The 23,731-nt window shown below is 45.7% G+C and overlaps 1 long non-coding RNA gene across 1 annotated transcript in view; it reads right to left on the reverse strand.

Annotated features, from left to right (window-relative positions):
- Positions 1-9,774: 9,774 nt before the first annotated feature.
- Positions 9,775-23,731, reverse strand: part of LOC138570171 (uncharacterized) — a 190,376-nt gene continuing 176,419 nt past the window's right edge. The window contains exons 2-5 of the long non-coding RNA XR_011303413.1: positions 20,821-20,918; positions 20,390-20,481; positions 10,939-11,143; positions 9,775-10,495 (exon numbers count right to left, since the gene is read on the reverse strand). This is a non-coding gene — a long non-coding RNA (uncharacterized lncRNA). The remainder of the gene's footprint in view (positions 10,496-10,938; positions 11,144-20,389; positions 20,482-20,820; positions 20,919-23,731) is intronic.

Here is a 23,731-nt window from a genome sequence, read left to right on the forward strand (position 1 = left end):
CATAAGTATGGGGGTGAGGGGTGCAATGAATCTAGAGGCAGCATAAACATAACATCTCAGCAACAGTAAATCGCTGCTTTAATTTCAGTTTATCTATAAAGCCAACAGTATTTTATGTCCCGCAAACTTGACATTGCGCACAGAAAATTTAGGATGAAAGGACGGAAATGTGAATTGGAAACATCTGCAGGGTGACAAAGTGAGGTTCCTGGCCCTTTTGCTAAAGAGCTAAGGAATGTCCATCTTGTTTTTTTTTTCCACATTCTCATACGCAGTTGCAGTGGTTGCGGCCCGTGAGGTTGCTTGTGCGCCATCTGCCAGCTGCAATTTTTCCTGCCAATTTTTGGACCCTCCACAGCCCAGCTAGTGCAAGGCTGCGGCACTAATTGAAGAAAGAAGAGGAATTGTGAACTCTCTGGCCATATTACACGTCGAAGCCACACCACCTCATCACTTGGTGGCAGCAATTGTGAGTACCGGTTGCCGTAATGGGGGAGGAGACAGATGAAGAGGGTGCTGTTGCCCCGATACCACGCAGAACGCACAGCACTCTAGCCCCCATGCCTGAATTTGATACCACAGGGCCCCCATCCAAACTGGGCCCCAAGTGGCTTTTGTGGGTCAGGAAACTGGAAATGTTTTTCAGAGCCTCGGGGGAAAGAGATGATGAGGCGAAGATTGCCATTATGATATACTCGGCAGGGACTGAGGTCCACAAGATATATGACTCTCTCAACATCCCTATAGTAACGTATGATGCAGTCAAGCAAGCACTCCGGGACCATTTTCTTCCCATGGCAAATGTGGATTTCGACAGATTTGTCATGGGTGCCGAAAAACAACTGGATGATGAGTCGTTGGACAAGTTTTGTGCCCGCCTGAGACACCTAGCGAGCTCCTGCAGATGGGCGAACGAGGACGAAATGGTTCGCAACCAGCTACTGCAAGGGTGCAGCTCAGGCAATCTGAGAAGACAGGTTCTGAGAGAGCCTGGACTGACTCTACAGCAGATTTTGGACATGGGGAGAGCGTATGAACTGGCGGAGGCCAGAGGGGCAAGGATGGATGCTGCCACACATTCCAGGAAAGATGAAGAGGCATTCGCGGTAGGCGATCCGCCACTGGGAGAGCGAGATGGACTCCAAAAAGAGCAGATGGCCCTTCAACGTCAAGTACCACTTCATCGTGCTCTTACTGTGGGTATGACCTCCCGCACGGTGGCGAATGCCCGGGGAAGTCGAGGGTGTGTGGCCGGTGTGGCACGCCAGGACACTATGCGAGAGTATGCAGAGCCTCCGCACCTGTAGCAGCATCGAGAGGGCCAGAGAGAGTTGGAAGGGGTGGTACTCGCAGAGTAAGAGGCATATTGTCTATTGATCAGGACATGCAAGACCTAAATATCGCTGAAGAGGAAGAGGAGGAGGAAGAGATTTTCTTCGTTTCCAGCATTGTGAAAGGTCCTGGCACAAGACGACAACCCACATGTACCGTCAACATTGGTGAAATTCCCACTCCCGTCCTCATAGACACGGGTGCGTCGGTCTGTGTCTTAGCAACCAAGCACTACAATGCACTCCCAGGCCCACCAGACCTGTCAGCATCCAAAGCACAAATATATGCATTTGGGGGAGATGCGCCCCTGCCCATCCAAGGTGTGTTTGTGGCCCCGGTGACCCATGGACAAAACACCATTAAAGCGAGGTTCTTTGTCACCAGCGTAAGCCCGCACTCCCTTCTAAGCTGTGCCGCGTCAGAGGCGCTGAACATTGTACATTTCACTTTTGCAGTGTACCACACTGATCTGGACTGTCTGTTACAACGATTTGAGACACTCTTCGAGGGCATTGGAAAACTGAAAGCCAAACCCATACGGCTACACATTGATGGGTCTGTGAGACCGACTGCACTCAAACATCGCCGCATTCCCTTTCACTTGAGGGCACAAGTGGAGGAAGAGCTACAGCTACTGGTGGATCGTGACATTATCGAAAGGGTAGAAGGGCCCACTCCCTGGGTCTCTCCAATTGTGGTGGCCCCGAAGCCCAAACAGCCCGGGGCAGTACGTATCTGTGTAGATATGAGGTTACCCAATGTCGCGATCAAAAGAGAACGTCATCTCACACCCACCCTAGATGACATTGTTGGGGAACTCCAGGGAGCTAAAGTTTTTTCGAAACTGGATTTAAGATCAGGTTACCACCAGTTGGAGCTCCACCCCGAGTCGAGATACATTACGACATTCACAACTCATGAGGGGTTATACCAGTATAAAAGATTAAGCTTTGGGATCTCATCTGCAGCAGAGGTTTTCCAAAATGCCATCAGAGGAGCCCTGTCCGGACTAAAAGGGGTCCTCAATATGTCGGATGACATCTTAGTTTTTGCTAGGTCTGAAGCTGAACACCTCAAGCGATTGGAGAGCACTTTTGAAAGGTTACGCAGCGTGGGGCTGACTTTGCACAAAGAAAAGTGCGAGTTCTTGAAGGACAAATTGGAATTCTTTGGGTTCATATCCCATGCCGGTGGCATCTCCCCGGATCCTGAGAAGGTGAAAGATATCAAGGAAGCCTCCCCGTCAACATCACCGGCAGAAATACGAAGTTTCCTGGGGATGGTTAACTATTGTGGACGTTTTATTAGAGACTTGGCTTCATTGTCAGAACCCCTAAGAGCGCTCACAAGAAATGGGATAGCATGATCATGGACGTAAAAGGAGCAAAGGGCCTTCACAGCCATCAAGGAGGCCTTGTCTGAACAAGAAACCATGGCCTATTTCAACCCTGGCCGTGAATCTGAAATTGTGGTTGATGCCAGCCCGGTGGGGCTGGGGGCAGTCCTCATGCAAGCAGACGGACAAGGGGCCATGCGACCCATTGCATATGCCAGCAAGGCTCTCAAGGACACAGAAAGGAGATACTCCCAGATTGAGCGAGAGGCCCTTGCCATTCTGTGGGGGTGCAAGCATTTCAGAATATACATCCTGGGTAAGCCCGTTGTAGTCGTCACCGACCACAAACCTCTAATACCAATTTTGTCAGGCACCTCATCCAAGCCACCCCCTCGAATAGAAAGGTGGAGGTTGCTGTATCGCACAGGGACACAAAACCCAGCAGACAATCTCTCCCGCCACCCAGGCTCAGGACGCTCCAGGGACTTGGCAGAAGTAGCGGACTTTGTGGACGTCATTCACATGGTCATCGAATCCGCAATGCCCCTCGCTCTGTCAAGACAGGAAATTGCCGACGAATCCAACTCCCTCGAAGCATTTCTGAGAGTGAAGAGTGCAGTGGCCACGGGAGAGTGGCAGGAGATCCTTTTGAACAATGCTCGAAGGAACGTGTAGGTACAAAGTGATCTACAAATACTCTGGAAGGCTCGAAACGAGTTATCGGTGACAACAGACGGGCTGTTGCTGAGAGGACACCAGATCGTAATCCCCAGGTCATTGGTGGTGAAAGTCCTTCAACTGGCCCGCAAAGGACATCAGGGGATGGCCAAGATGAAAGCGTGCTTCAGGCTTAAAGTTTGGTTTCCCGATCTGGAGCATAGAGTGGCGGAGTTTGTGAGGACCTGCATCCCCTGCCAAGCCACAAGCCCGGTGGAGAGAGGGCCGCCCATTCAGACCATGGAAAGGAGCAATATACCATGGGGGACGGTACACGCGGATTTCGGTTCCACAGGCAGAGGACTATACTTCCTAGTGGTTACCGACCAGTGGTCACGATATCCGGAGGTGGAGCTGGTCGAATCCACAGCTAGCGACCACACCACCCTGGCGATGGACAAAATATTTGCCACACACGGTTTCCCCTTTGAGATATGCTCGGACAATGGTGCACCCTTCCGAGGACAGTAATTTGCTCGATATTGTGAAGAAAGGGGAATAAGGCATCGAAAAGTCATGCCGCTCTGGCCGAGAGCAAATGGTGAAGTAGAGCGCTTCATGCGGACGCTGAATAAAGTGTTTCGGATATCGGCAAACGGAGGGGAAGACCTACGGCATAACCTATTTGAGTTTCTCCGTGAGTACCGCACCACTCCGCATCGATCCACTGGGATTGCCCCCGCCGAGGCGCTTTTCAAGAGAATACCAAGAGGACTGATTCCTGAAGCCGAAGGGAGACGCCCGGGAGTGATCGACAATACCCAGGTGGAAGCAGAGAGAGCGTTCAGAATGAGCATGAGACAGCACGGCGAAGACTACCTGAGAGAGAGATCGCAGTGGGAGACACTGTGCTGGTCCGCAATAGGAGACCCGAAGGAAAGCTGTCGATGACATACGAGACACAACCACTGGGGGTGACGCACGTAAAAGGGTCAATGATCACCGCTGCCAACGCCCGGGGCACCGTAACGAGAAATGTCTCATTCTTCAAGCGCATAGGGCCAACAACATGTGAGGAAGCACCCCGTCAAGGCCCTGATCAAACTACCGAAGCGCCGCTGGAAAATGACGGACCGCCAGAGAGGCCGGAGACACCCGAGATCCCCGATGGCGAGGCACGCAGGTACCCGAGCCGAGTAGGGCGAAGGCCCCCGCAGAGGTTCCAAGACTTTAACATGGACCTGGCACCATGAACAGTGACCCCTGACAGTGAACGTTTTTTAATAGAACCACGTTGGTTCGCGAGTTGTTCATTATTTGTTGTTTGTGGGGAAAAGGAGGGATGTTGTGTACGGCGTACACTGTTGCACGCATGCGCGAGCCTCAGCGAGGTTTGCGCATGCGCGTTAGAAATAAAGGCCGTGCCCACGGCAGTTCGCGCCGGGGACCGGAGCATCAACACGTCTCCGGCGTGTGTTCTTGCATGAATGCCTGCGCATGCATGAGAGCGAGTGCGAGGGGCCCCAGGCCGTGTGTTCCCCCACCCCAGCACACAACAAGGAAGCAGTCCCCCTCCCCCCTTTGCCCAGGTACAATGCATCTTTAGAGACTGACTGCACTAGTTATAAGTGCACTTTCAAAATTGAAAATAAAAGTTAGGCACATGCTAGGGAAAGGCTGGACACAAGGATCGATGGACACACTCAAAAAGCATCAGATTTAGTACAGACCCAAGCCCAGCCTTGCCTTCTGGAATGCCTTCTCTGAGTCGAGTGCAGGTCCAGTCCACAAATGTCCAGCTCGTTTGGTGTGCAGAGGGGAACAGCCCCTGGATCTGTTGCTGTTACCAGACCACAGCTGCAGCCAGGATGCCCACTATGATCACTGGACATCAGAAGCCAGCCAGTATTTTCCTCCACCCAGTTACATCGAGATCACCACTGCACTCGTATTTTCCCAGCCAGCACAGTCCAATCAGCAAAAACCTGCGCGTCCTCGCATATGCCACTTGAGCTCTTGCAAAGTCTGCAAAACTGCAACTGCAAGCTTTATGTGGCACATGCTGGAGCTGGGGAAAAGTGTTACATTTGCCTGGTCTGGGGAAGAGGATTTGAAAGCCATGGGGTTAGCTTCTCTGTCTACCAGCTCCTGCCATCTAATGTGAATGGGCTTGTTGATTAAAATGAAATTTAAATGCTCTCGTTTAACTAAGTATCCCTTCCTTGAAATCCAACATGGCCTCCCATAACATGTGCCCTGCTGCAGTCATCTCCAGGCCCTGTGTTACCTCCTCTTGAAATTGTTTTCTTATTTGCAGTTGCTTGCAAGGTTTTTGGGCCTTTTCAAGGGGGGATCCTCGGGACTAGAGACGGCTGCAAGCAGGCTCAGTGTTTTAGATAAGAGAAAGGTTACTTAAAATGGAACAGGAGCATTTTCTTCTTCGGTACGGCAGAGGAGCATATCACCAAGTAAAACGTGTGCTGTCTGTGACACTGTTTATTATATTTCCAGCATTAGGTAAAACAGCAAACCGTATTGTTTTGTGCCCAGGGAACGAAACAATGCGGGTGTAGCACATGGCTCCGAATCTGATCTCTGCCTGAGTCTCAGAGCCACAACTTCCCGTCACTAGTTTGGCCTTTTAATGTTGTGTGCCTTGCACAGCGCTGGCTGACAATCCGGTAGCTGATACGCACATCTGCAAGACAGGCAGCCTGCCTCCCAGCCTGGGTACAACAGAAAGTCATTGCAGTCTTTACTGGGTGCGCACATGCACTAAATTGCAAAAGCAGGCTTCACTGCCCGCCCCCAATTCGGTAAACCGGTGTAAACAATGCAACGGCTATTATAGGTAAATGAACATGCTCACGGTATTCCTACCGGTATACGGGTTTACCGTTACACCACTACACTAGGGGCACAGGGCTATACCCCCACCCATGGGTGCCATAAGGGTATCCCATGGGTCTGTACACCAAACCAAAAACAGGAAGAGCTGCACTGCCAGGAGTCCAACATGGACACCTGGGCAGAAAACAATACAGAATACAAATGAAAAAGGATTACAGGACAAGGACAGGGATGCCCTGTCCCTCCAATGCATTTCCAGCATTACACAGGCATCATCTGAACACTGCTTATTTGGATTAAAGGCTGTGGTGGAGCATGTGTGTGCAAAATAAGTGGGTGTATGAAACATATTCCTCCCAATCCCCACCATGTACTCTTTTACTTCTCATGGAAATCAAGGGGCAATATAAATTAGGGTCAGGGTAAGACAAAACAAAAAATCTGACACAGAGCTATCACCACGCGATAGCTCGAACGTTCCTCTACATACAGTGGACACCTCGGTTCGAATCCTGTCATCGAACCCAATCCTGTGTTTTTTGGGAGAGACTGTTTTCCCTTGACAACTGGAAGCAAGCAGGGACGTAATTTCACCAAAATGCCAGGGGTAACGGAAGTGACATCACACGTCCCTTGACCGCTGATGACATCACAGGAAGTGATATCATTTGACCCCACCCCGAAGTGACATCACAGGAAGTGATGGGACACGACCTTTCACCCCTTGACAAAACAGGAAGTGGCTTCACATAGCATTATTTCTAAGTACACTTTGAAAAATATGGTTATGATATCGCTATAAAGTGATATACATTTATACAAGAATGGATCACCAAATGTATCATTAATATCTTCGGCTATAGGCCCATATTACCAAATGCAAAAGAGGGGAAAGGTCCCGCTGAGCTACCTCTGGATGTCGACACTGGAGGTCACAAAGCTTTGTGACAACTTTTATGTGCTTATGACCACATCTTTATCAACATATGTAAAAAGATGAGAAGAACGATGGTTACCAAAAAATATATTATTATTTTATTTTATGATTACTCATAAGTTAAAAGAGACCAGCAGGTCACATTTGAAAATTGAAAACAACATAAAACAGAATTAATAGGAAGACAATTTGTTTAACACTTGTTTTGTCCTAGTGTTAACTCCTTGAATACATTAGTTTTCAGGTGATGTTAGTAACACAAGGGTGATTTAGCAATATACAGTTCAAATCCGACTATTTACAAAGTCCCCATATATATTGTGTCGACATGAGTGAATCTGTTTCCAGCCTTCTTCGTAGGTACACAAAATTGACTATTAGTTGTTTTTGAGTATTTAAGCCGATTGTGCAAGGCTTTCTTCAGGACACATCAAACCCACATCTTACATAGCGTACCAGTGTTATTGCAAAAATATCTCCACATATCTATAAAAAAACAGAGACACACAAATAAGTAATAAATAAACCAACCACACTATTCTTGTTCATATTTCTCTTTTACTCCATGGAGTTTTTTAAAAAGAAAAAGTCATATCAATGTCCCTTTTTCTCTCCCTCTCCTCTTCCCCTCCCCCCCACCTTTTTCTTTCCTTTCTGGCACTAATGTGGCACAGATAGGAGCCCACAAATGGGGCTAAAATGACATAAGGCTTGAAATATAGCACAAATTGAATTTATTGTAATTGGAGTACATATCGACTGGACTGGTAAAAGTACACAGGACAGTCATAGAAATTTAGACGATGTGCACTAAACTGAAGTAAGAGGTAGATAGCATTGTTGCATTTATGGCGTAAGAGAAATATGAACAAGAATAGTCTTGAACCAGAATATGAACCAGAGGTAGCTCGGCGGGACCTTTCCCCTCTTTTGCATTTGGTAATATGGGCCTATAGCCGAAGATATTAATGATACATTTGGTGATCCAGAATCTTTTTACATATGTTGATAAAGATGTGGTCATAAGCACATAAAAGTTGTCACAAAGCTTTGTCAACTCCAGTGTCGACATCCAGAGGTAGCTCGGCGGGACCTTTCCCCTCTTTTGCTCTTGATATTGTGTCCTCCCCCACGAGCCCCTATCAAAAAAGAGGACAACTGTTCATTCAGTTAGCTCATTTGAGTTTTTTCACCATATTACCAAATGACTGTGAATGCAAGCAGATGTCCAAGGCCAAACGATAATGATGTGTTATTATGTAGCACTTACGCTAAAGTGCTTCATATAGTCCAAATATACATACAATATCACCCAACCTGTGATGGTACTAATGTATCAACCTCAGCAGGTTGAAAGGCTGAGTTGACCTTGCTGGGAGTTGAACACACATTGCAGCAGCGAGCACTCAACCCACTGAGCTATCTTACCAGATATAGCCATCAGAAAAACAGGCACACCAGATACAAAGAGCCACATGCTGCTAGCCACAGCCCAGGAGCCTCAGTTAATAATCAAAAAAAAGAAAATAGAAAAAAAGTAACTTTTTGTTCCTTTTTTTCTTTTAGGGGTAGCAAGGGAGACCACAGGGGTAGCAAGGGAGACCTCAGGGGTTGCAGGTGCGACCCCTGGCAACCCCTAAATGACATCCCTGGAAGCAAGTCTTCGCCACCCTCTAAATCCGCTTTGGCTGGTTGGGCGGACTGACTGGCTGGCAGTCAGACAGGCAGTCTGCCCGCCCCTTCCTTCTCAGTTACCGTTCCTGATGAGGTACAAGCTGTCATTGGGCGCTACATGCAGTGTAAGGAACGCAACGTGAAGAAGAGTAGGCGGGGCATTGTTAAAGCGAAACATTGTGGATCTGCCTGAATAGTTAATTCAGGTTAATGATGTCTCAGTCTGTTCTGTTTGGGCTGGTGTACAGCTGAGGATGACAGTTTATGTTATGTAGTAGGAGCTTATGCTCTGCCCCTCCATTTGTCATTCCCCTTCCAGCACGATAGACCGGATGTTCTGATCGCCTACTTAAATGTTCTTTACACCAAGTCGTTCTCTTCCTCGTCGCAGTCCATTCACATAAAGTTGACCAAAGTGAGATCTTCGCTCTTGAAAGCAATTCTATATGCTTGGACTGGGACATGAAGAGAGGACATGGGGCTAGTGATGCTGACACATGGCGAAGCACTCAGCATGATACAGTGTAATGGAGGGTAGTGCTCGGCAGTTTCCCTGCCTGCACATGTTACAGGGCCCGCTTTCACGATTTCTGCAGCAATACATATTGGTGGTTAGCCTGCATGCCCCATTCCAGCCCGGAGATGATTGTCCAGTTCTGGTATTAACTTTGCATTCTAGGGCTTCTAGTTCTGAGTTTATGATGGGGAAATCTGGAACTACAAATCGTTGAATGCAAAGTTAAAGCCAGGACTGGACTACCATCTCCTGACTCAAATGTGGTGTGTTGGCATGTATTGATAGTCAGGCCGTTGTTTATCATTAGTCTAGTCCTGGTTTTACTGGTGTCAGAGTTCTGAGAAATGACAGTTAAATCTGGGAGCCGGCTGGGGCAGATGTGCCAATGATACTACTTTTGTACTGTCCTATGTACTTATCTAGACATTGCAACCCTGCACCTTGCTAAGCCAAGCATAACTGAGTCTCTGTAATTCTTACCTAAAAGAATCCATTCAAAGCAACATGTTGTGCCAAGAAAGGAAACATAAGTACATTGATGTAATTGAATGTATTTTGACCAGGATCACCTACTTTGGTCCAGTGGAATAGGCTGGGAATGTAGACCACCTATCCTAGTTTTATCATTTGTAATTCGGGCAATTGACTATGGGGTCATTGCGAGCATGGTGGTGTGGTATAAATGTGGCATTAACGGAATTACCCAAGTCAAAAAGGAAGATCTTCCTGGAATCATTCTGGAGTCATCCTTTGACTCCATCCTAGAGTCATCCATGGCTAGTTGATGGAGATCATCCGAAACCATCCTGAAGTATGTGTGTGCTGTGTCTTTCAATTGTCCAGGTGAAGTAACAGAGGCGGGTTATGAAGAAGGAATGTAGGGTGGAATGAAAAACACTAGCCATCCCTTCCAAAAGACTTCGGTTTTCCAGCTTTTGTGAACAGCCATTAATCAGTTTGGAATAGTCAGTTTCCACCCATCAGCTTTTACAATATAATTATCTTGTTTTTTTCACTGCATTTTATTGTAGTTCACGCAACGCTCAAGTTTTCCAGTGCCTCCCAGATTCCACCAGTAGCAGCTTTTTCTCCTCTGCCTTTCTTTTTAAGGCCTCAATTAGTTCCTCTGCATCACAATAGGTTTTCTTTATTTCGTCAAATGTTTTCTCTGTCTTAATACACTGTTTCTTGGCTGTGGGTATGAAGAAGGAAAGTTGAAACTTTAAAATGTGACATCAATATAACAAACTTTTTGCTTGAGCTGTACATTGGGGAAAGTGACTTCCCTTAAGCGCGATCCTATCCGTCCCCTTGGAATTTTGCTTATTCTTGCACTCCTTGGCGCTTTCCTCCCTCCCCATGCATTTACCCACAACTCTAGCTGCACACATACTCTGAACTGGACTACGGTCCCGAGGGCGTTCAACCCATAGCGCTTGCCAATAACATAAGAGAAATCATGCATCATATTTTAGAGAGTTACTCTAGAGGAAAGAGATGCTGTAAAAGAGTGGCGGGCATTTTGCAGCATTAATCCGTATGTGTTAAAAAAGGGAATGCCTCTGCGAAGGCACGTCAGATGTACCCTCCTCCCCCAAACATCAAATAGATGGAGAAAAAAAATACATTGCTTACCTGCTGACTAGAAAAGCACGACTGCCTTGAAATCCTTTTCTTCACGTCTTTCTCTTCTACTTTCATCAAGACCCTCTATCAGCCATTTACAATTAACTTCTCCAGGAATTGTCAAAGGCTCGAATTCCCCATCCTTTCAAATATACAGAGAATTGTTGCAATCAAAGAAAAGCACATTAAAGAGTGCCATGATTTGAGTTAGTGCCTAAAAGAAGAAATAAAAAAGTTAATTTAGTATTCTCCAGGTATTTGTGAACCAGGTCTGTACCCAAAACCATTAATTTATAGTGGGCTTGCTATGGATGTTCCAGCCCGATGTGTCCCGATTTGTGAGTGAATTGTCTCTTGGTGCTTGGTAACTTCCTTCAAGACTTTCACCCATTGTGGCTTCAACTAGTTGCATCTGCTCGCTAATAAAATTAGAGGTGGGTGTTCTGGAGAGGCAATACGTTCCTAACTGCAGAGCTCTTGTACCTAAAATGCTGCAGGGTCATTTTGTGTGTGTCGTTTAAAAGACAAGCACCTGTTTCAGTTTCTTAAATGTAAATATCAACCATAAAGAGTCCCAGCTTGCAATCACCAACATGTACAGGAAATGATAGGGACCAGAAATAGGAAGGTATGCAGGGACAGAACCCATGACCAAAGTGATCTTTACTGGGGGGAACAAAACGTTAATATTACACCTTAGCAGGCAGGCCTTTGCTAATATGAACCAGGCCCTATCCTCTAGAAGGGTCAGAAGTCCCCCCCCCCAATAAGCATTGCTACTATGCCATAAATGATGCACTACAACTGAACTAGTGCATCGCTCTTGAGCAGGGGAAAAATCCTGCATAAAAGTAAAAGCCATGTGTACATTTTGCAGAGGCATGGTTTCTCACACATGCGCCACGGCCTGATACATGTAGATAACGTATTACTTAGAGGGTCGGCTGCACCTATCGGAGGAAGGCATGGACCTATTCATGTGGAACATTGTGGGGGCATTGGAGCAGCAACAGCGTTAAAGCCAGAGAGGAGCAGCCAGTAGGAGCATGTATCCCCTACTTGGCACGGTTTGAAAGCGATCAGCAGAACAGTCATTGTGTGGAACTGGAAAGGAGTCGCCCCACCCACGAAAAGGGGGCCTCTGTATGCTGAACAGCTAGGGTGACTTAAAGCAGTCGCTTTTAAACTGGGGGCCTGAAGGATGTCTGGCGGTAGGGGGCTTGTAGGATTATGGTGACTGTTTTTAATAGAAACCATAAACATTTGTGGAGGGGTGGGGGGGTACGGAAACTATATTTTTACTCAATGGGGCAGAGCAAAGCATAAAAAGGCTTGAAGACCACTGTCTTAAGGGAATACAGTGACCTCCAACTTTCAGATAGCAGAGAAATTAACAGCACTCCTTTCACGCCCAGGTCAGAAAACTCCTGCTAACGTGCCAGTCCTCTGATAACAAGGCTGCTGAAATATCCAGAAAAGCAAGAAAATAGCTCCAAGCACCACAACATCTAACGAGAATGAACTGGTCCCATCATTATAGACACAAAAAAAACCCATAAAAAGCATTTACCCCAGATCATCATAAACAATTATTAAAAAAGATGTTTTCAAAAATTAATTACAGTGATCACTAGACCAAGCAAGCATTCAATAAAGTTTACAGGCAAACTATCTTCAATTAACTGATATGGGGAAATGGCTGGAAAAAACAAACCGGTTTGGAGGGGAAATAAAATCGGGAACCTCATCAACCTACATAGAGAATGTGACATAAGTTTAACTAGAACATGCAGTAATCCTGAGTCCCTGAAGCTCACAATTGTATATATTAAATCATGTAGCAATTTCCCCAAAGTGTTGAACATAAACTAAACGTAGATGGAGGAGAGCACAAGTCATGGAGGGAATTAGAACACTGTCCCCGTGCATAAAGGCTGGCACAACTAGCCCTACTGTGAACCGAAAAAGGAAATGGAAAACGGGGGTAAACAAGCCCTCTATGTGTTGTTTCAAATAAATGGCGTAAAAAGCTCTGCCTCACGGTTATAGCATCCGTAACTTCCAGCAGTGATAAAAAAATGATATTCAAAAGCATTACAATACAAAATGATAGTCTTTGAATGCCAGGCAGTTAGCTTTTTATGGGGTGCAGCTTTACAGAACCTCTTTAGGGCTGCTTTGACCTTGAATTTGAGAACAGAGTACCTGTCCTGTACACTTTTCACATTACACAAATCTCAACCTGATGCACATATACTGTCTTCCCCAGTTTGTACAAGGAGGAAGGATGGAGGGAGGGGGGAGGGGTCGAGACTCTCCTTTAAGGTAAATTCAGCTGCTGGACAATTAATGGATGCCACTTATTTTAGTTGGCTGGTGTTCAATGGCTTAAGAGAAAGCAATGATCAGGTTGCAAGTATTGTTAAGAGAAATAAATAGATGGGGGGCATCTGTACACTGTTGGTTAGAGGAACCTTTTTCTCTTTCTTAATGAGTACTTGGATGGCCAATATCTGCAACCATTCTCTGTGTGCAGAATCACAACAGCAAATTTAATTGGAGCTTGTGGAAAGTAAAGCCCAAAGCGCCCTGTACCACCAGAAGCAGGAATCAAAGAGCGCATTCATCAAGGCATTTCAACCATCCCCAGCCTGAGACTATACCTGGCGGTGTGCGCAGCACACCCCGTACCACAGTGTGGCTCAAACAGTCTGCCACACACTTCAAAATTTAGCCAGCCTTCATGCCAGCCAAACAAAACGTTGCCACTTGGCACCCTACTTAAGAATTAAGCAATATTAAATATTCTGCGAAAGACACACCTGCTTCCCAAGAGCCACACATCAACAATCCACACACACAGGAAATCTATGCCAGCGGGCGTCTGTGCACCGGCATGCAGCAGTCTGGGATACTTTGAAAATTACAAGCACTGTGCCCTTTACAATAATAATAATAATAATAATAATAATAGAAACATTCTCACAGGGGCTATGCAACACTGCAATGTTCTTAAGCAGACAAGTGAGTCAAATCTCTTTCCTTCACAGTAAAGCAAGTTGCTCGTACCCACTGAAGGTGCGGTCCTGTGTACGAGATGTTTCATAGCCCTACCCATAAACTGTGTAATACCCTTGACTTGATTTTCTCAAAAGAATCTCTGTTGAGCCTTAATAACATAGAACCAGTGGTATGGTCTGACCACTATTTAATAACCTGTGTATTTAAATCTCTTAGTCCTCTGACTAAGATCTTGCCACCAAAAATGCTGCTGCGCTCTTGGCACTCGGTTGATATTAAAGATCTTAGCACCCAGATAACTTCCAAGTGAGGCTCCTTACAGACTCTATCGCTGCTATCGCTATCTCAGATATTTCAAGACGCAGCAGATGAATTTGCCCCTCTGAAATTAGTACAAGGGCGTAGACTGCCATCTCAAACTTCTTTCTCAGACCTACTTAAATCTGCTTGTCTGAAACTGAGACAGACTGAGCGTAAACGGCGCAAAACCTATGACCCCCAATTTAGGGAATCTTATAGAGCCTGTCTTTCCACTTATCTGGCTGACATCAAAGCTGCCAAAGCAGCTTTTTTCTCCCATAAGATCGAAACAGTGCTGTGTCAACCCAAAACGCTGTTCTCTATTGTAAAATAACTTGCTTCCTCAGAAACCCTTACTTCTAGGGTTAAACCTACCCATAAATGAGTTCATGACCTTGTCTTTTCTTTATTAACAAAATAGAGGTCATCCGGACCAACATTGCCAAATCATTAGCGGTATCTGCTGTAAAATGCCACCTGTTACTCCTTTTGAAAACTCTGCCAACTGGTTGACGTTTCCTCTCTTCACAGAGGGTAAAGTATTTATGGCTATTCAAAAAATTAAATCATCTTCCCTGACTGATGCTATTCCTATGAAGATCATGAAAAAGATTGCACCTGAATTGTTGGAAGCCCTTACTGCGGCAGTCAATGACTCTTTTCAATCTGGAATTGTGCCCCCTGAGCTCAAATCTGCCAGGGTCGTCCCACTTCTTAAGAAACCCAGATTTGATCCTACTATTCTCGCCAATTTCCACCCCATCTCTCTGCTTCCATTTCTCTCCAAACTTTTGGAATCTTTAGTTACACATCTACTGTTTTCTTTTCTTGAATCCTCTGAACTCTTTAACCCAGCACAGGCGGGATTTAGACCGGGTAGAGGCACAGTGAGTGTGTTAGTGTCCGTGCAGGATTATATGTCCAGTCTGGTTGACTAAGGTGGGGTTGGGGCCCTGATTTTACTAGACTTATCAATGGCATTCAACACTGTCGGCTACCCCATCCTGTTTTCTCGCCTGGCTCAGATAGGAATATCTGGCCAGGTACTTGCCTGGTTTACCTCTTTCCTAGCAGACCGGACACAGACCCTTGCTATGCCTCATTTCCTCTCATCTCCCTGCTATCTCACCTGTGGTGTTCCCCAGGGCTCATCTCTATCTCCGATTTTATTTAATATCTACATCTGGGCATTGGTGTGTCTCATCCGCTACTCTTATGGAGACGACACCCATATTTTGATCCGGCTCGACCAGGATCATACTGAGGTGTTGTGGTGCCTCCAGAGCTGTTTGAGGGCAGTGGACACCTGGATTGACCACAACTTGCTTAAGCTTAACGGAAATAAGACAGAGGTGCAGGTGGTTGGGTGCACTCCTGACCCTTCACTTTGGGCCACTGCCTTCTGGCCTTTCACCCTTGGTCCCCTCCTTTGCCCAGTTGGCAAGGTGAAAAATCTTGGGGTCATCCTCTCCTCTTCTCTATCTATGGCAAATCAAGTTGTGGCTGTGTTTCAAGCAGGCCACTACCAACTCAAGGTCTTGAAGAGGGTTCTTCCTATGATTCCCAAACCGCTCCGTCCTCCGGTGGTTGTGGCGTTGGTCTTATCCCGCCTGAACTATTGTAACTCATTGTATTTGGCTCAGCCGTCTGGCCTCATATAGCGGTTATAACGTATACAAAACCTAGCTGCTAGGTTGGCTACTAGCACCCCTTATGGAGCTCACATTACCCCGGTGCTGTGCTTTCTCCACTGGTTGCCGGATAGCCAACGTATCAGATTTAAGGCTATGTGCATAGTTCATCGGGCCATTCATTGTCAAGGGGTGGAGTTCCTTCAGGCTCCATTTCTTCGCTATCAGCCTGAACGGTGTCTTCGCTCCTCCACCGCTGATCTTCTTGCTGTTCCGAGGTTTTGCTGTTCCAGGATAGGTGGCCGCGCCTTTTCCATAGTCGCTGCTAACCTATGGAACGACCTACCTCTGCCAATGAGAAAAATGTCTAATCATCTGGCCTTTAGAAGAGAGCTGAAAACCTTGCTCTTCTAGGTTTCTCCCTGTGGCTCTATACCTGACGAACACGATCTCCCTCTCCAGCGCCATGATACCTCTGGGCGACCGTGCGCTTTTGAAGTGAATATAACATAACATATGCACCCTACCGTACACATAGCAACAACGCACACAAGGGCACAGCAAGCATGTGGATAATGGACCACTTTAAAAAGCAACCAGCGATTTTGCAAAGGTTTGCTTAGTACATTAAGCTTTCGCCGTTCAAGCCCACAAGTGCACTGCTCCTAGGGACGGGGGAGGGTCCAAGTGCTCTTCCAAATTAGCAATCAAAATATATGTTAACATATAGAGGTCAAAAAGCAAAAACACCTAGGGCAACAAAGCTAAAAGCGTGCAACACTACTGTTACGTTCCATCCATTAAATACAGTAAGTTATATCACAAAATAACAGATATCGGAGTACAAATCTGTACTGTGGTTAAATCTAAGGTTGTCATCAACAACACCTAAAAGACTGTCTCAGTGATTTACCTCATGACCATGATGATGTGTTAATCATTTATTTAACATGCAAGCACAGTCATCAGTCCTTAGTAGAGCCCACGAATACTAGGGGTCTCATATTTTAGGGGCACTAATGTAATTTTCATCTGATCCAGCGTATGTTATGTTATGAGGGAGGTTTCTCTTACATTGGTGAATAAAGATCAGAGTGAAATTCCTGTAATTTGCAACCTCCCACAAAACTATTGAAAAATACAAAAAAGAGATATGATCTAATGTTAACAACCTCTACCAATACTTGCACTGGAGTTTTAACTTTGTTCTTCATTGGTAGCACAGTCCTTAGACAAGGGAAAGCGCTCTTGCTATCTCTATTAGACAGGTAATACACCACTGAATCCCTAGGGAGAGCCCTCCCACACAGGGTAAGGGTGTTCTTCTGATTAGGGACAGTCTTTTAGGTGTTGTTGATGACAACCTTTGAGTTAACATATAGCGGTGCCAGCAAGATAGCAATTTGTTTTTTTGCCTTTTTAAAAAAATAATTTCTTGATAACAAGATAGTCACTCTAGAGCAGTGGTCGTCAAACATTTTTGATCCTGAACCCCCCCCTAAGAAAATAGGTACCTGGCTTGGCCCCCTTATACACACGGACTCCAAAATGTTTATCGGTTGCGAACGGCTAGCGCCCTCTGGTGTAGAATGGTGCCCCGAATGGAGGTGGGGGTGCCAAACACCAAATTCTTTCAAAATCATTGCTTGCAATAACTCAAATTAGATTAGAGGGAAAATATTTGTAAACACAGCATTCAGAATGTTTTGCTACAGAGGACTTAACTAAATGTAGTGTTGGATATTTATTTCCTACAGTAACATTTGACATGCAACAATTTGTTTAAATACAACAACTTTGAGATTACTATCAATGCAGTCACTTGCAAGTTGGACAGAGAACTAGTCTGAAGGGTGGGTGGGCCTGCCTTTCAGCAGCCAGCCTGTCACTATTGGGTTAAATGTTTGCAATAGCCAACCACAGGTTTTCTTCCGGCTCTGACCGATATTTAGTATTTAGGGCTGCAAGTGCTGAGAATCTAATCTCGCAAATGTACGCGGTGCTGAAAGGTAATAGTACATTGACTGCACATTTGGATACAGTTGGAAGCTCTACATTTTGCCAAAATCCACCCGCAGACAATTTTTTGAATTGGCTCTCCACTAGGCGGTCACTTTGAAGCTCCATTAGTTCCTCCTGGAGGTGTATTGGGAGGTGGGCACCTACGTCGGCTAAAACAGGCTGCACCACTCATTGATGTTACAACTGTCCTCTGGAAAGTACTTTGAGACTGGTTCGGAGATTGTTTCCTATTAGTTCAGCAACACATGAAAGATCATACTCGTCTCCTCAAGAGCATATGCTAATAATAGAAACACCTCGGAATGCAGACATCAACCCTCCTCCTCCAAATTCCAGCTTCTACTTGAATGCTGATATGTTTGCATTCATAGCCAATTATGTAGTTTCTGTACCTTGCAGGGAGAAGTTTAGAAAATTTTGCTTTTCAAAGATGTCGCCATAGTAAGCTAACAGTACAAGCCAGTGTGAATCACACAAAGGCTCTTCTTTCATCTGGTGTAAACCCAGGAGAAAGTTCCTGAGTTCCTAAAAACGATTAAAAACCTTTCCCCTGGAGAGCCACCTGACCTCCATGTGAAACAACAAAGCATCATGTTCAGCCCCCATTTCTGAAAATAATGTGGCAAATAGATGGGCTCTTGTGGGGTGCATCTTAATAAAATGTACAATCTTTACAACAGAGGTCTGGACCTCTAAGAGTCAATTCCCCATATTGTGCACAGGCAAAGCTTCCCGGTGTATCACGCATTGTGTCCACAATATATGTGGCGCTACAGCCAACACTTTTGCTTTTAACCCAGCTCTAGCACCACACATTGAAGGAGCACCATCCATGCAAATACCAACACACGCCTCCCACTTTATGCAGTGGGAATATAGGAAGTAAAGTAGTTACCAATTGCAAAGACTACAGATGCCGTTGCTCTGCCCTGAACTGGTTTACAAAATGAGAAATCCTCCAATATTTCTTTTCCATGGCAGCACCTCGCATAAGCAATCAAATGTGCTTCATTTGAAATGTCAGTGGCCTCATCCAACTGTAGGGCAAACTGACTGTTTCAAGCGCGATATCAATTCTGTACTGATATCACAGGACAGGTCAGTGATGCAGCAGAAACTTGTGCTGTCAGATATAGGGATACATTTGCAGTTCTCTGCTGGACGTCACCAAGCATTACCCGGTTGACAGTGAGAACTGTTAGCAGAATTATTTTCTCAGCATCTGTAAAAGGTTTTTGTTTTTGCCCAGATAATGTGGTAAGAAGCTTCCAAAGCATTTGCGGGTGCTGAGGCCACATTTTTAACGGTGTCTTTTTGCTTTTGTATGCCTTGCAGCCGTGCAAAGAAATCCCTGGTCTTTTTTGCTAAATTGGCACATTTTGTTTCCAAATGCCACCTTCATTTTGTTGGCTTCAGGCTTGCTAATGTAGCGCCACAAACCCCAGACTGCCGCTTAACTTCTCCAGCAACTGCGACCCATGTGAACCCAAAGTCCAAATAAGAGACATCATATTTCTGTGTTTTTGCATTTCTTTTGTCTGTTTCCACCTCTCCTTCTGCTTTTCGTTTGGGATTCCTACCATCTTTGGGCACTAGGAAACAATCCGGTTCTGTGATATGTCTACATTTTAAAGCCTGAACACAAAGAAAACTTTTTTTTGCCTGTTGTTGTATTGGCTTTAAAATGCAGAAACATCACATACTGCCCCCACGCACCACCCCCATCCTGCATCAACACACGCATCCTCCCCACACATACCCACATACACTCACACAGTCCAAAACTGACCTCTGCCTCCTGCAACAATTCCGCTGGGGCTCATAGCACATGTCAGCCCCTGCGCGCACTCGAGTGCGGCAGGGGTTTGACAAGTATGATAGTTCAATTGTGCGGTCATGGAGCCGGCTTTCTAAATCGACCTCCTCCCCCATCGGTACAGTGAAAAAGATCTTTTCACTTCGTACCAACGATCCATCTAAAAATGGAGCCTGAATCTGTGAAAACATTGCAAACCCCCACTTTAATGTATGTCACGTTAGTTTTCAAAAACCATTTCAAGTTTTCAAAAATGTAAAATGCCTCAAAATATTTAAAAAGGCAAACACCACATGCAAAGATTTTAAGTGAACCATGTTAAAAGGCTGGGGGATTTTTTTTTGAAAGTCCCCAAAAGATTGAAACAATGACAAACACCACATGCAAAGACTCAAAAGGAACCATGTGAAAATCTTGGGGAAAGAAACTATGCAAAAATGGGTCAGAAATACTGGTTGGATTAAAAAAACACCACATTGATACAAATCTCAGAAGACTCCCTGTTCATATCGTGAAGTTCTATCTCTAATTGTTTTTTTTTTAAGTGTGGTCCTGAACTAGGCCACTAATTGGCGGCAAAAACCCCACCCGGATGCACATTGCACGAGGCCGATATAATCCTTCAGTACTAATACTCAACCAATGGTACATAGGGAAAAGAAATCCTTACCTGCCTGCGTGACTGGGTCAAGTGCTTCACTGGATTTTTCTTGCTAAGACAAAGGTGGTTAGGTAGACACACGGACCCTTGGAGTGATGCAGCTGCAATGAAAACAAACATTTGTCAAGGATACATGGGTCTACCTGAAACTTAAAAATTAAGATTAGATGAGTAGGTGTTAAAACCAGCTCTTGAGTGTTAGGCATCAGCTAGTAAGCAGGACCTAAGGCTGGTAAACCAGGAGAGAGTACACAGTGCACTGTAAATGCAACTCCCACATGAGACGTCAACTTTAAGTACCGCCCCAAACTGGACATGAGAAAGGAACAGCCTCAAAAATAGGTTGGAAATCCCCGATTGTGACTCCTAACTAAACCTTTAAAATTGACCCGCCCTCACCCACAACAAAATACAGTCATCTTTAAACAAAGCATTCTTACCGTCAGCAATTCCTACTACAGATGTCAGGATTTTTATGGTGCCACTGCTGCTGGGGACTTTGCTGTCCTAGATGGGATGATAGAGCCAATTTGTGTTTCTGCAATTGAAAAAGTACAATAAAAAATATTATAGACGTCCCAGATTGACTGAACCAATATTTGCGCACTATGTCAGTCAGCGCACATACTCCCCCGCACAGGGAAATCTCCAAGGTTCCCAATAGGCCAGTCCAGCCAATTTGGCAGACAGAACAGAGAGCAATCAGAGTGCATACCTGAAAACGTGACTCATACTCAGTCACAGAGACAGAAAAATGACACAGCGAGAGAAAGAGCATCAGCTTGTTATATTTTACCCTTTCTATTCTCTGCCTAGAATAGTTGAGAAGTCCTGCCTACTTGCATTCCAATCATTCATCTACATATCTTACATAGAATCTGACATGGTAGAGCTTAGCCCACCGAGCTAACTTTCGGAAACATCGAGTAATAGCCATTTAGCTTTTACTGCAGTTCGGTGAAACCGCTGAAGAAGCAGCAGACTCTGCCGTGGCTGCCATGCCGGACACGAGGGCCCCTGGCGTCTCTGCAACATATGGTGCCCCATGCAGATGAAGGACTGGCACCCACAGCAGAAAGATATACATGAATTCCACTTTAAATCACTTCTATGGCAGCGGTGCACCCAAAGTACTGTTGATAATGCAGTGATTTTAGTACATTAAGGGATGCATAGACTCGCTCTATAGTAAATGGCTACTGGGGTAGCTCAGCAGTCTGACAGACCTTTGCTGAGACGTTATATATGCAAAATATATTTATGTGTATTGATATGTTGTTTATTTTAATGTGTTTAAGGTTGAATTTAACCAAAACAATAAAAACAAAAAATATATGCAAAACTTGTTAATCTAATGACTTTTTCAAATCACTTATAAAAAAGGAAGTGCTATAAAATGTGTTTGGCCAAGGGATGGGTTGGACTGGGCAATGGGTTGTGGTATTTCTGCTTCAGTAGTGAAAACCAAAAGTTGGCACCCATGAACTCAGTTTAATTTTCTAATAACTGCTGTCAGCACAACTGAAGCATTTATTTGTGAGTAACCAGTTTGATAAACATAACATCTTTATAAATATAACCTGTGATAAAACCCAAAGCAAGGTGCACTGAAATTACAGAGTATTGTAGTGGTGCTCCGATAAAAAAAAAGATACATCTCAAAGGAAACGAGTGAATGCAAGTTTCAGCAGCGTTTTTGAGTTGGAAATTCCTTTTGTCCTATGAACCTGCAAAATGCACATTTGAACAACAATAATGTGTCCAGCAGGTAGAATGCCTGCTTTCAACAGTGAACCACCCTCTGCCACAGTGATGTTCATGACCCATTGATTCCCGTGGTGTCCCTTTGAGGACAGAAGAAAACTGTTGTATAGTGCTTGGAGTGAATGCAGGTGCATGATGATACTGAGAGTAGGTTGGTGTGCCTGAGAGAATGTTTAGGTGTGAATGCTGTCATGAAGGCTCCAGGAGTTAGCAGTTGGAGAAGCCTAGACGGGGTGATGGGACCCACTGGTTCACTGCATCAGCTTAACATGTAACTACAATAAAGCTCACCTGAGGAACCATATGGAAGTGTCTGAGGAATCTGCTTTTCTACAAAAACAAACGGGATGCGCAAATAGAGCAAGGAAATGCATGAATGACGACTAGGGAAAGGGGCACCGCAAAAAATTAGGTCACCGAGCCCCCTGCTTCCCTCTGCGAAGCTGGGGGCTTGGTAAAGCCTGGTCATGGCTGAGGAAGGCCAGAGATCCGGCCAGACTTCTGATGCCGGATCTCGGTCCCGGCCAGAGCCATCCCATGGACCAGAGGGGTGACGCGGCAGAGGTGCAGCCAAAGCAGGGGGGCCAGTGTTGTATGATATCTGGCTCCCCGCAGCAGATTTCTGGAGCCCAGCAATCTGCCGCGGGGGAGCTGGATATGATACAACAACGGCAATGCGTAAATCCATACCCGCTTGCCTTCACTCCCCTGTGGCACTCAATGTGGGCGCACAGAGGGAGAGGGGCGCCAGCATTGCATTGATCCAGCCCCCCTGCTCGCCTCCTCTCTTCACGCCTTTGCTTTAGTGAGTCCACAGATGGAGAGGGAAGCAAAGGGACTGGGAAAGACCTGAAACGCTTACTTCCCGGGACCCCCTCCAACTGTCGTGTGAGGGGCTGAGCCGAGAAGCGACATCCTTTACCAGGCAAGAAGACGCTGGTGGCACCAGCAGGATGCAACAACACAGCCTGGATGAGCAATCCGAATACAGGAAAGCTCACTTCCAGGCTGCGTTTATTTCTTGTTTCGTGGCCACACCCCATCACAATGTACTGACTCAGCATGTGCATGTGGGGCCAGTGGCCTGAGGCAAAAAAAAGTACTTTCGCTTTTTTCGCCCTCCTGGATCACGCGCCCCACAGATTGAAGACCTCTGCCAACAGGATGGCTATATTTAAGGTGAAATACTCAATTTTTGATATCTTGCTGGTAAGACTATATAGGAGTTTGCATTTTCACTGTATACCAGCATAGTATACATGAGCATGCAGGCACCTAGTGAGACAACGCAGGGAAATGAAGGAACTCTGTCCGATACAGAGACAGCGGAAGAAACGTCCTGGGACTTGGGGGGGGGGGGCAAGAAAGACTTCTTGTGATACAAACAGACTCGGGCCGGTACAGCTCAAAGCACTGCCTGGCAGTACTGGGCGGTAAAGTTAGGCACATCTCCCTGCAATGCTCAAATCAGAACCCCTCACTTTGTAAAGGCAGTTAAGTTACAGAAATCATGTCAAGGAAACTTCATGCCGTCGTAGCAGTGCAGAAAAAGAAGCATGTGGCTGTGGTAAAAATGGGATCGACATG

The sequence above is a fragment of the Ambystoma mexicanum genome, chromosome 2q, assembly GCF_040938575.1.
Source record: "Ambystoma mexicanum isolate Mex_15411 chromosome 2q, UKY_AmexF1_1, whole genome shotgun sequence".
Lineage (NCBI taxonomy): Eukaryota > Metazoa > Chordata > Amphibia > Caudata > Ambystomatidae > Ambystoma > Ambystoma mexicanum.